This window comes from Macrotis lagotis, chromosome 5, assembly GCF_037893015.1.
Source record: "Macrotis lagotis isolate mMagLag1 chromosome 5, bilby.v1.9.chrom.fasta, whole genome shotgun sequence".
NCBI classification, from domain to species: domain Eukaryota; kingdom Metazoa; phylum Chordata; class Mammalia; order Peramelemorphia; family Peramelidae; genus Macrotis; species Macrotis lagotis.
Genome location: NC_133662.1, coordinates 64,351,465 through 64,362,144, shown reverse-complemented (window position 1 = coordinate 64,362,144; position 10,680 = coordinate 64,351,465). Strand labels below are relative to the sequence as shown.

Genomic DNA, 10,680 nt, shown 5'->3' with positions numbered 1-10,680 from the left:
GTTAATATTCTTTGACCATTTATCATTTGGGAAACAGTATCTGAATACTAATGGCTTCTAATCAGTGTTTTATTTTGAGTTCCAAATATTTTCCCACCTTTTTATACCTCTTCCCTCCTTGAAAAGGCAAGCAATTTGATATTAATTATATATGTGAAGTTATGCAAAGAAACTTGTTGCAAAAGAAAATAGAACCAAAATAAAACAATAATGTGGATGATACTATGTACAATGTTCTTCTGATTTTTCCTTATTTTACTTTACATGAGTTCACATATGTGCTCTGAGACTTTTCTGAAATCATGATGTTTTTCATTTCTTAAAGCACAATAGTATTTTATCACAATCATATACCACAATCAATCCATCCATTTTCCTAATTGATGGGCATTCCCTCAATTTATATACAATGCATTAGTGTTCCAATTTTTCCACATCTCCTTTAGCATTTGTCTTTTTCTTTTTCTGAATTGCCAGTCAATCCCATGGGTGGGAGATATTTCAAAGTTGTTTTAATTTGCATTTCTCTAATCAATAGGGAGTTAGAATATTTTTCAGTACTCTTTGATCATTGATAGTTTTGATTTATTCTTCTGAAAACTGCTTGTTCAAATTATTTTCCCATTTATCAACTAGGGAATGGTTCTTATTTTTATAAATTTGACTCAGTTCCTTATATATTTGAAAATTGAGGCTTTTATCAAAGAAGCTTGCTGTGAATTTTTTTCCCCAATTTTGTTTTCCTTCTAATTTTTGTGACATCCATTTTATTTGCACAAAAGCTTTTTTTTAAATTTCATGTAGTTAAAATTATTCATTTTTTAGACTGTGCTACTTTCTATCCTTTGTTTAGTCATAAATTCTTCCCTCATTCATATTAGGAGTTACCTTGCCTAATTATATGACAGTAAAACCAACAATCCCATTGAAATGGATGGATATTTATAAAAACATAATCATGCAGATTAACAGAACAGAGAATAGAATACTTAAATAACACTTTTTAAAAAGAAATTGAGGGGTGGCTAGGTGGAGCAATGGATAGAGCACTGGCCCTGGAGTCAGGAATACCTGAATTCAAACCTGGCCTCAGACACTTAATAATTACCTAGCTGTGTGGCCTTGGGCAAGCCACTTAACCCCACTGCCTAGCAAAAACTTTAAAAAAAAGCAAGAAATTGAACATGCTATCAAAGGGTTTCTCTTTCTCTTGCCCCCTTCCTCTTCTACTTCCCTTTTGTGAAATTGGGTAATAATACAGATTTCTATTCTCAATTGAGTATAGATAGATAGATAGATAGATAGATAGATAGATAGATAGATAGATAGACATATATAGATATATAGACATATATATATATATATATATATGTATGCATGTGCATATACAAGTATGCACATCCTATTTTTTCTTCTACCTTCCCCATTCTCCTAGAGCATCTTCTTACTCATCTATTCATTTATTTTACATCAGCCCAACAAAATCAATTCATTTCCACAACTCTTTCAGTGTAGAATTATTCTAACTACCTAATATTGGTATCAGAAGATATATGCATCCTCTTCCCATATAGAAATTTAAACAGTTACATTTTATGACTTCTCTTTTGTGTTTACCTTTTTATGCATCTCTAGAGTCTTGTATTTCAAAGTCAATTTTTCTGTTCAGCTTCGGAATTCTCATCAGAAATGCTTGAAAGTCTTCCATTTCATCAAGTAGTCATTTTTCCCCTGAAAGAATATACTCAGTTTTTATAAGTAGGTTTTTGCTTTCCAACTCTTCTGCCTTCAAGAATATCATATTTCAAACCCTGCACTCCTTTAATGTGGTAGTTGCTAACTCTTGTGTGATCCTGACTATGATTCCATAACTTTGAATGGTAACTTTCTGGCTACTTTTATTTTTAACCTGGGAGCTCTGGACTTTGATTTTTGGAAGATTTCATCTCAGAACTCTTTCAGAGGATGAAACAAATTCCATTTTATCCTCTGATTCAATGGATAAGTTTTCCTTGATAATTTATTGAAATATTGCATGGAGGCTCTTTCTTTGATCATGGATTCCAGGTAGTTCTATATAAATTAAATTATCTTTCCTGGATTTATTTTTAAGGTCAGTTGCTGGAGTAAGATATTTCATATTTTCTTCAGTTATTTATTTCTTTTGACTTTAAGAGTTTTTGCCTTGTGAATTCATTAGATCTCATTTGCCTAATTCTAATCCTAAACGAATTATTTTCTTCAGCGAAATCTTGTACCTCTTTTACAATTTGACCAATTCTATTTTTAATGTATTATTTTCTTCAGTATTTTGTGTCTCTTTTCAAAAACTATTAATTTTATTTCCATTATTTTCCATCATTGCTTTCATTTCTTTACCTATTTTTCATCTCCACTTTTGATTCTGAAAATCATTTTTAGCTCTTCCAGGAAATCTTGGTATGTTTTTGCTAATTTCACACGTTACTCTGAATCTGTGTTTGTAATTATTTTGGCTTGATTGTCTTCTGAGTTCATGTCTTGATCTTCCCTGTCATCAAAGTAAAATTTAAGGTCAGATTTTATTTTTGTTGTTTGTTCTTTCCTATCATAGCTTTGAGATACAATGCTGCTATATGTTTGGTATGGTCAATGATCAACATTAATTCAATTGGGTCACAATGTACAAATTCAATATAAACCAAAACAGAAGAAAAATTTCCCAATCAGAAGAGAAGCAATAATAACAAGTCTGTCAGAAAAGAAACAAGTACATAATTCCATGTATGTCAAAACACATCTGATTGAATGACTAACACTGGAAATAGAGGTCTTTCATTTAACAATATGTCTAACACATCCACTATATCTTGCAGGTAGTGATTTTTCATAACTTTATTTCATCTATGGTTCTATGAAAATATTTTCTTTTACTGATATTTTAATGATTAATAACATCAATAATTACTTCATCAGACTTAGTCTGTTTTCACATGTAACAACATCCTATTCTGGCATTGAGAATGAACTGTTTCTTCAGTCTGTAGTCTCATTAATATGGGAATTTGCTTCTACTGTTTAAATTTTAGCTCACCCATACCAACCTATCCATTGTAATTTTTGTATCCCTCACAAAACATTTTCCTGAATAACTGGAACCTTTCCTAAAGATATATGTATGCATGTGTATGTATGTATTTATGTGTATATAATATATATATATATATATATATATGGACATAATTTCATTGCTATCAATAAAGCAATTGGGCTGCCATACTTCAATAGAATAAGCATTGAATTTGGAATCAGAGAACATGATTTTGAATCCCAGTTCCATGTTCTTTCTTGATGAGGCACAGTTTGCTTATTTGTGAAACTAGAGATTGAAATTACTGATTTCTGAAAGTCACGCCTATCTTTAAGCTTCTACCTTTATTCTTCTATGTAATTGATGCATATCCTTTTCTATTTATATATATTTGTTTGATAATAATCCATAATTCCTGAGTGGTACTGAGATCATTGTTAAAAATATGTTGTAACCTGCTTATATACTCCTTTACTAGCATTTTTAGCTTTTCTCTTATATGTAACATGATACTCTGGGTATTTTCTGACATATATATATATATATATATACATATATATTTTTGCTTTAGGATTTATTCCCTTGAGCTTCTCCCATATTTAATTCCACTTTAAATATTGATAATAGTCAGTAAATAGCATTTAATGATTTTAAAGGAAGGAATGCATCATTTAAATAGTTGATAGGAAATTATTGAGAGGCCTCCAAAGGATGTGGGTTCTTCATTTTTCAAGATGTTCTAAATAATCCTTAACTTCCATAGAAAAATCTGTTTTACTCAATATATTAAACTTTATAAGTACATAAACTAACATTTATCTTGTGGTTCACCCATATACCCTGGAGATAAGGCACCTCCTGGAGGGTATTCATCACTCTCCTTATAGGTGAAGGTATTTGAAAAGTTAATATTTTTTCCATCTAGAGAATTCATTAAGAACTCAAACTATTTTAAGTAGTTTATACCAAACTTGTGAATTTAGTAGAAAGACAAAAAGAGTACTAAATAGATTATGATATCTAGTGTGAAGACTTCAAAAGGCCATGGCATAACTCTTATGTGATTCTAATAGGTGGAAAAGAGAAGTGGTGGAGAAGAGAAAGTGGATTTTGAAGTTATCAATGATAAGCTTCCTTATCTTTTCCCACAAAGCAAGAGGGATCTTGTTCTCTCTCTCTCTCTCTCCTCAAATTTCTTGCAGACCTGTAACTGGAGTCTTCTTTTGCAATTTTTATATACTACTTATTTGCATTTTTATAATTAATTGTATATGTCATTAGGTGGCACAGAGGAGAGAATGTTAGACTTAGAGTCAGGAAGATCTGAGTTCAAATACAACCTAAAACACTTACTAACTGAATGACATTGTTAAGTCACTTAACCTCAGTTTCCTCTCTTTTTAAATGTGGATAATAAAGTAGTAGCACATATGCACCAAGGTTGCTGTGAGGATAAATTGATATGTTTATATAATGTTTTCTGAACCTTAAAGCACTTTATAATACTAGTTATTGGGTTTTTTTCCTTTCCCTATTAGACTATAAACATCTTAAGGGAAAAGACTACCCTATTCCATCTATCTTTAATACCTTGTATAAAGCAGATGTTTAGTAAATGTCTGTTGAATTGAATCACAGTAATGAATTAAAATCCCATAGAATTTAGAATGTGGCCAATGCCTCATTATAGAAAAATAAACTGCCAAAGGGAGTACAGGTCAAGTAGCATTTAAAAAAAAAATGACACAGTTAATTGAAGAGCTGACATTGCAGCCAACTTTTATTTTTAAAAAATGCTACATCTAGAAAATACATTCCTAATATGTTTTAAAGAATATTACATAGTAGGTTCCTAGAAATAGAATGTGAATTAGCACATGAACTTCTATATCTGTTGAACTGAATTTAAATGCATATTTGTTTATTTTTCCACTTGTGTCATTGACCAAAACTAAAGCTAAAACACAGGTAGAGATATCACCAAGTAACATAATTCCTCCTGGATTTGTTTTATAGTAACTATTTATCTGAATAAAATGAATAAAATAACTATAGAAAACTATTATTTTGGCTACAGATCAAATTTGCTAAGGGAGGGAATGATTAAAATCTAGAAAAGAATTGTTTCAGAGCAAAAGATTCAGAAATAATCGAACCTGGTGGCTTAAAGGGAAACTGGTTAACCTCTATTTGGTAGAAAATACAGTAACATGATAAGAATGGCTGAATAGCTCTCTGGGAATTGGAGTGAACTAGAGAAAGAAGAAAATAGACAATAAACACAGAAGAAGTACTCACAAGAGGCAAAGGAGAGTTAAAATACAGAGGATTAAAAAAACAATGGGAAGTTAACTATTTTTAAAAGTAGTATGATTCATGTCAATGTTGAATTATGCATAAAGAAGTACATAAAAACAAAAACAGGAGTATTTAAACACTTGGAGAGGGACAGAAAACGAACAACACTTTCCTGAGTCAGGCAAATGGAATGTGGCTTAAATAATATAATGTCCTATGTTTATATGTAAAACTAGAATCAGATAGCATTAGCGTTTATGAATTGAACTCCATAAGTGTTCAAGAGTGAGAAATGTAATACTCAGTGTGGTGACTTTGGGACTCTATAAAATGTGGGGAAAGATCAAGGAAACAGATACTGAAGCAAATATCAGCAAATACCCAGACACCAATTTAAATGAGAAGTGTTAAAAATGCTACTGCTGATTATTCTGCCAATCATGGATATTATGAAGTTAGACTGGATCAGTAAGGTAGGGAACTCTTCTTTCAGTTTCAATTCTTGGGCTTTGGCACAGAAACAATAAGATGTTCTCAGTATCTTAAGTCAGTTGTAAGCAAAAAAAGAAGATTAAGTGTATTTGCATTGGTATCCACTGTGGTGACATTTGTTACATAAAGCCATTGTATCTACATTGCACATAAAAATATCTGAATGAAAAGCATTTTGCTTAGTTGATATGGATAGTATTGTCTGGATGATTAAAAACATATAAATATTTTTATGTATAGTCATTACTTGCCTGAATTTTTAGTAGGCATTTGAATGGATCAGATTGTTTATACAAGGTATTATGTGAAAATAAGCTTCATCTCTTTTTGCTCCCAGGTCACACACATTTAGAATGACAATCTGCTTCAATTAAATGGCATAAAGAATAGCTAAAAAAATTTTATGACATGCAAAGACCATAAAGAAAGATAAGTGGTAAGAAATCTAAATGCCTTTAGAATAGCTCATAAGCATACATCTAGCAGATAAGATGCTAATTCCAAATTCAAGAGATGTTGACCTGTAGATAGGTGTGTGAGTGTGTAATGAAAAATTCTTCTATAACAATTTTTAAACGTTTTTAACACACCTTCCTTTCCAAATTTCATCTTTAATTGTGAATATGTGTGAATATATATATATATATCCGGAGAGAAGCAAGTAAGAGAGAAAAGATATTAGGAAGGGGTAAAGAGCAGGAGAAAGAAAATAAATGAGAAGAAAACAGAGGAAATAGGGAGAGGAAGGCACTGACTCAATGACTCAATACTCAAATACATTCCTCACTCTCTCGATTGTAAATACAATGTATATAACCATGTTATCTTTCATTTCTCAAACTTTTGTCAAATGCTACTTTTAGATCTAGAGGGATGACATTTTTATTTTAGATAATTTTAATTCAAGTCAAAGAATAACCTTTCTCAAGCACAAGAAATTCAGATTGTTCTGTAAACAATGAGAGCTAAATGTCATTAGCAAATGAAGCTGAAGATCAAAGATAATATTTGCCACACTGTCAAAAATATTTTGGAAGGACTGGCTTTGTAGTCCAAAAGTGAAGTTAATTCATAACATTGAAAAGATTATTTAATTTATTCTGGCCTGAGAGTCTACACTAGTGGAGTCAAACGAAGAGAAACTGACTCACATGATGACTTTAAAATGCCACAAAATGGTATCATCTTTGATGCATTGTATTTTTATCATGTTTTCTTAACTATTTTCCAGTTACATCCTAATCTGACTCTAATAGACTACACTGTGTCCCAAAGTCCAAAAGTTTCACAACTCTCTTCTATAACATCAAAGTAGTATCCACAAAATATACAGAATAAAAAAAATCTTAATGGAGGCAGCAAGTCACTGTGGAAAACGCAAAATAGAAATAGGTTCAGAGGGCTTAGGTTCAAAGCCTGACTCTGATGTTTACTATCTCCCCAGAATTTAGTTTCCTCATCTGTAAAATGACAAAGATGACCTAGGTAGTCTTTGAGGTACTATACAAAACATATACTTGATATTAGGATCCCCATTTTTGTTGTTCCTATTTGAAAAGGGAATTACATAGACAATAAATATTGCTATAAATTTTCCAATATCCAGATGTTTGTGTACTGATTATAGTTTTTTTTTCAAATTTTATTTGACAAGTGCAAAAAGAGCAATTTGTGAAGATTTCTAGAAATTTCTTGTTTGAACATGAAAAATAAAAAATGATCACTGCCCAAAAGAAAATGCAAAGATCAACAACCCAGAAAATCTCCCCTCTCCCTACCAAGAAGTTTATTGTAAATAGTTCTTGCCTATTTATTTAAACACAGCCAGGAAAAAAGGGAAAATTCATTGGCCAGGTAGTAACTGGTGTTTTCTCAAATCCAATTCGACAACTAGTAGAAAGACTCTTCTTTACATGACAAGCAGACCAGAAACAATATCTGTGCAGAGCACACTGTGTATGCTCATACAGACCTGTCATTGTCCAATTCTAATGAACAACTGAATAAAACAGATTAGAAACACTAGATAAAGTCTAGATGTTGAAGTTAAAAAGACAAAGTGTTTTTACGGAAAGACAAATTACAAAAGTAGAAAGCAATTCATTATCAGTCCCAATTATCATATTGCAATAATTAGGCAATATTGCTTATCCCTTTATGGAAGGAGTTATTCTTAAGGGAAATTTTGATTTTGTTTGGGAATTGTTACATCAAAACAAAAAGTATCTATATTTACATATGTAGTTTAATGCATATGTAGTTTAAATCATAAAAGTATGTAGTTATACATACAAAAAAAAGTTTATAAAAACAGTAAAAAAACTTTGACTTATAAAAGGCTTATAAAAGATCACAGAAACGCTATTCCCAACCAAAAGAAGAAAGATCCTTGACCCACTTAAGAAATTCAACATTTATTCTTCATCTTCTTAAAGATTTTTCTGAGGATGAATAGGGTCTTAGTTTTAAAGAGCTGTGAGTACCTCATAAAATAGATACTGAGAACAAATGGTATTCTAACTTTATAGCCTAAATCTATTTTAATATAATTCTTTCTATAGAAATTTTTTCTTCTCAAACAACAAATACATGTTGCTCCCTGCATTTTCACATTAGTGTCTACATCGAATTTCCTTGTTCTGTGCCTTTGTCCCAGAATAGCAGAGAAGTATGAATAAAATTTTAAGCAAAATATACACCTTATTCAACTATTCAGGGTTATATGCCATTTCATTTTGAATGTCTGAATAAAGTGAAAAACAATTTGCACTTTATATTTGTTACAATTTCCTTCACCCTGTAGGAATACTTTTGGATAGACATAAGCCCCTGTGGTAATCAACACACTCTCAGGGAGAGAACAGATTTATTAGGATGATGCTTTACAATAATCGACTTTCTCATTATAAATAACAATCATTCTAATTATAACCCTCGGGCTTATTTCCCACAGAGGTGAAGGAGGTCACTTTTCTCCACTGACACATATTGAAAAGATAGTGCTGTAAATCACATAGAAATCAAATTTTTAAAAAAAAGGAAATTGAGCAATGGTAACAAAGTAGTTTGGGAGCAAATTCAGAAAGGAAATGTTTGAACTCAAAATTTTATAAATAAAGCTATTTATATCTAAGTCATGGGGACATGCTACCTCCAACTGTTAATCCTGATTGTTTTCTATTAATTACAACACCCTTCACTAGAAGTATTCCTCCAGTACCCCATTTCAGCCTGGAGTTGGTCAGAGATTCTCTACAAAAATGGAAGGGTATTAGGTGCACTCTTTGGGACACATTATGGCTGCTACTATAGAAAAATCAAACTAAGTGTGGAAAAACTTTCCAAAATGTGGTTGAACATATAATAGTTTGATTTTCCCCCATGCTAGCCTATGGGAAATTAATAGCAATAATAATAAATCAATATATAGGTAATGTTATAGACATATTGTGTATAGTTTAATAGACTAACTTGTGGAATTATGTATGTATATATTCATGTAGATAGAGACATAGATAAATAGGTAGATGATATAGATGGATATAACATACAAATATGTATATATAATTTGATATATGTACATGCATATCTATGTATTTACAGTAGATATTAAATTTAAAATTTCCATCAAATTTTCCTCCTTGCTCCCAAGGTTGGTGACAAAATAGTGGAAAAAAGGACAGATAGAGCATCTACAATCATTCACAACTTGTTGGTACTACCCATTCTTGATCCAATGAGAAATAATTTATATATTTTGGATGAAATTAATCTCTTCAACAGTTACATTGTCCTCAGTTAAATCCAACGACATGAAGAAGTTATAGTTGAAGGGAAGGTTGACATGCAGAATCCCCTTGGTGAGAATAAGAGAATTCAGGATTCAGCTTGATTGACCATTGCCCCATGCCTCGAAAAGGGGAAGAGGATGTGTAGACAGAACCAGACAGAACCAACTAGAATGCTTGGATTATTTATGAATGCAGTCTCCTGGTAAGATAGATGAATTGAAAATAATGAAGAGAGGGAAAGTATTAGTATTATGTAATATGCATTAAGTAATATGCAGAAAAATCTTGAAGAAAATCAGACTTTTGCCTGGCACTTGACATGTCAAAGAACTGAGGAGATAGAGAGGAGGAAGAAGAGAATTCTAGGGATGGGAGAAGAGAGAAGAAAGGGGAATGGGTGGGTAGAGAAAATGCACAAAATGAAAAGTTATATAATCTCTTCCAAGAAACTCTTAAACAGAACCTGGAATATCAAAAGTAGAATTCCAATTAGCTTTTAGCTCCCCTCATAACTTGACTCCTTTCTTCTAATCTTCTTTCATTTTTTCCTCCATACTTCCTATTTTGTTATTCCTCTAACATAGAAATTAATCTTCTGATTCTGTCTTTTGATTGATAATCTGAAAGACCCTGTCTCCTCATCTCTGCATTCCAGATTTCTTGGACACCTTCAAGAATTGTTTCAAATCCTACCTTCTAAAGGAGGTCCCCACTGTCCCCTAATGCTCATATAAACCAATAACACATTGTGCATTTTAACATTTTGTACCTATGTAATTATTTGAATATTTTCTCCAATTGAGGGGAGCTCATTAAGGGCAAGATTTATGTTTTTGCCTTTCTTTATTTTCCCAGAGTTTAGCATGGTGTATGACACATAGCTAGGTGCTTCATAAATGCCATTTGATTGACAGTTTGGCCAGAGGTTCACTCTCCAATTTTTCATGCTGTTGACCAAAAAATATAATAAAAAATAAAATTAACCAAATCATGGTTAATGAAAAACCATGGACAAGTATCAAGTGGGAT

General features: G+C 31.6%; 1 long non-coding RNA gene across 1 annotated transcript in view; it reads right to left on the bottom strand.

Moving 5' to 3' along the window:
• Positions 1–1,629: 1,629 nt before the first annotated feature.
• Positions 1,630–10,680, bottom strand: part of LOC141489721 (uncharacterized) — a 60,157-nt gene continuing 51,106 nt past the window's right edge. Inside the window, exons 2-3 of the long non-coding RNA XR_012468971.1 lie at positions 2,380–2,530; positions 1,630–1,731 (exon numbers count right to left, since the gene is read on the bottom strand). This is a non-coding gene — a long non-coding RNA (uncharacterized LOC141489721). The remainder of the gene's footprint in view (positions 1,732–2,379; positions 2,531–10,680) is intronic.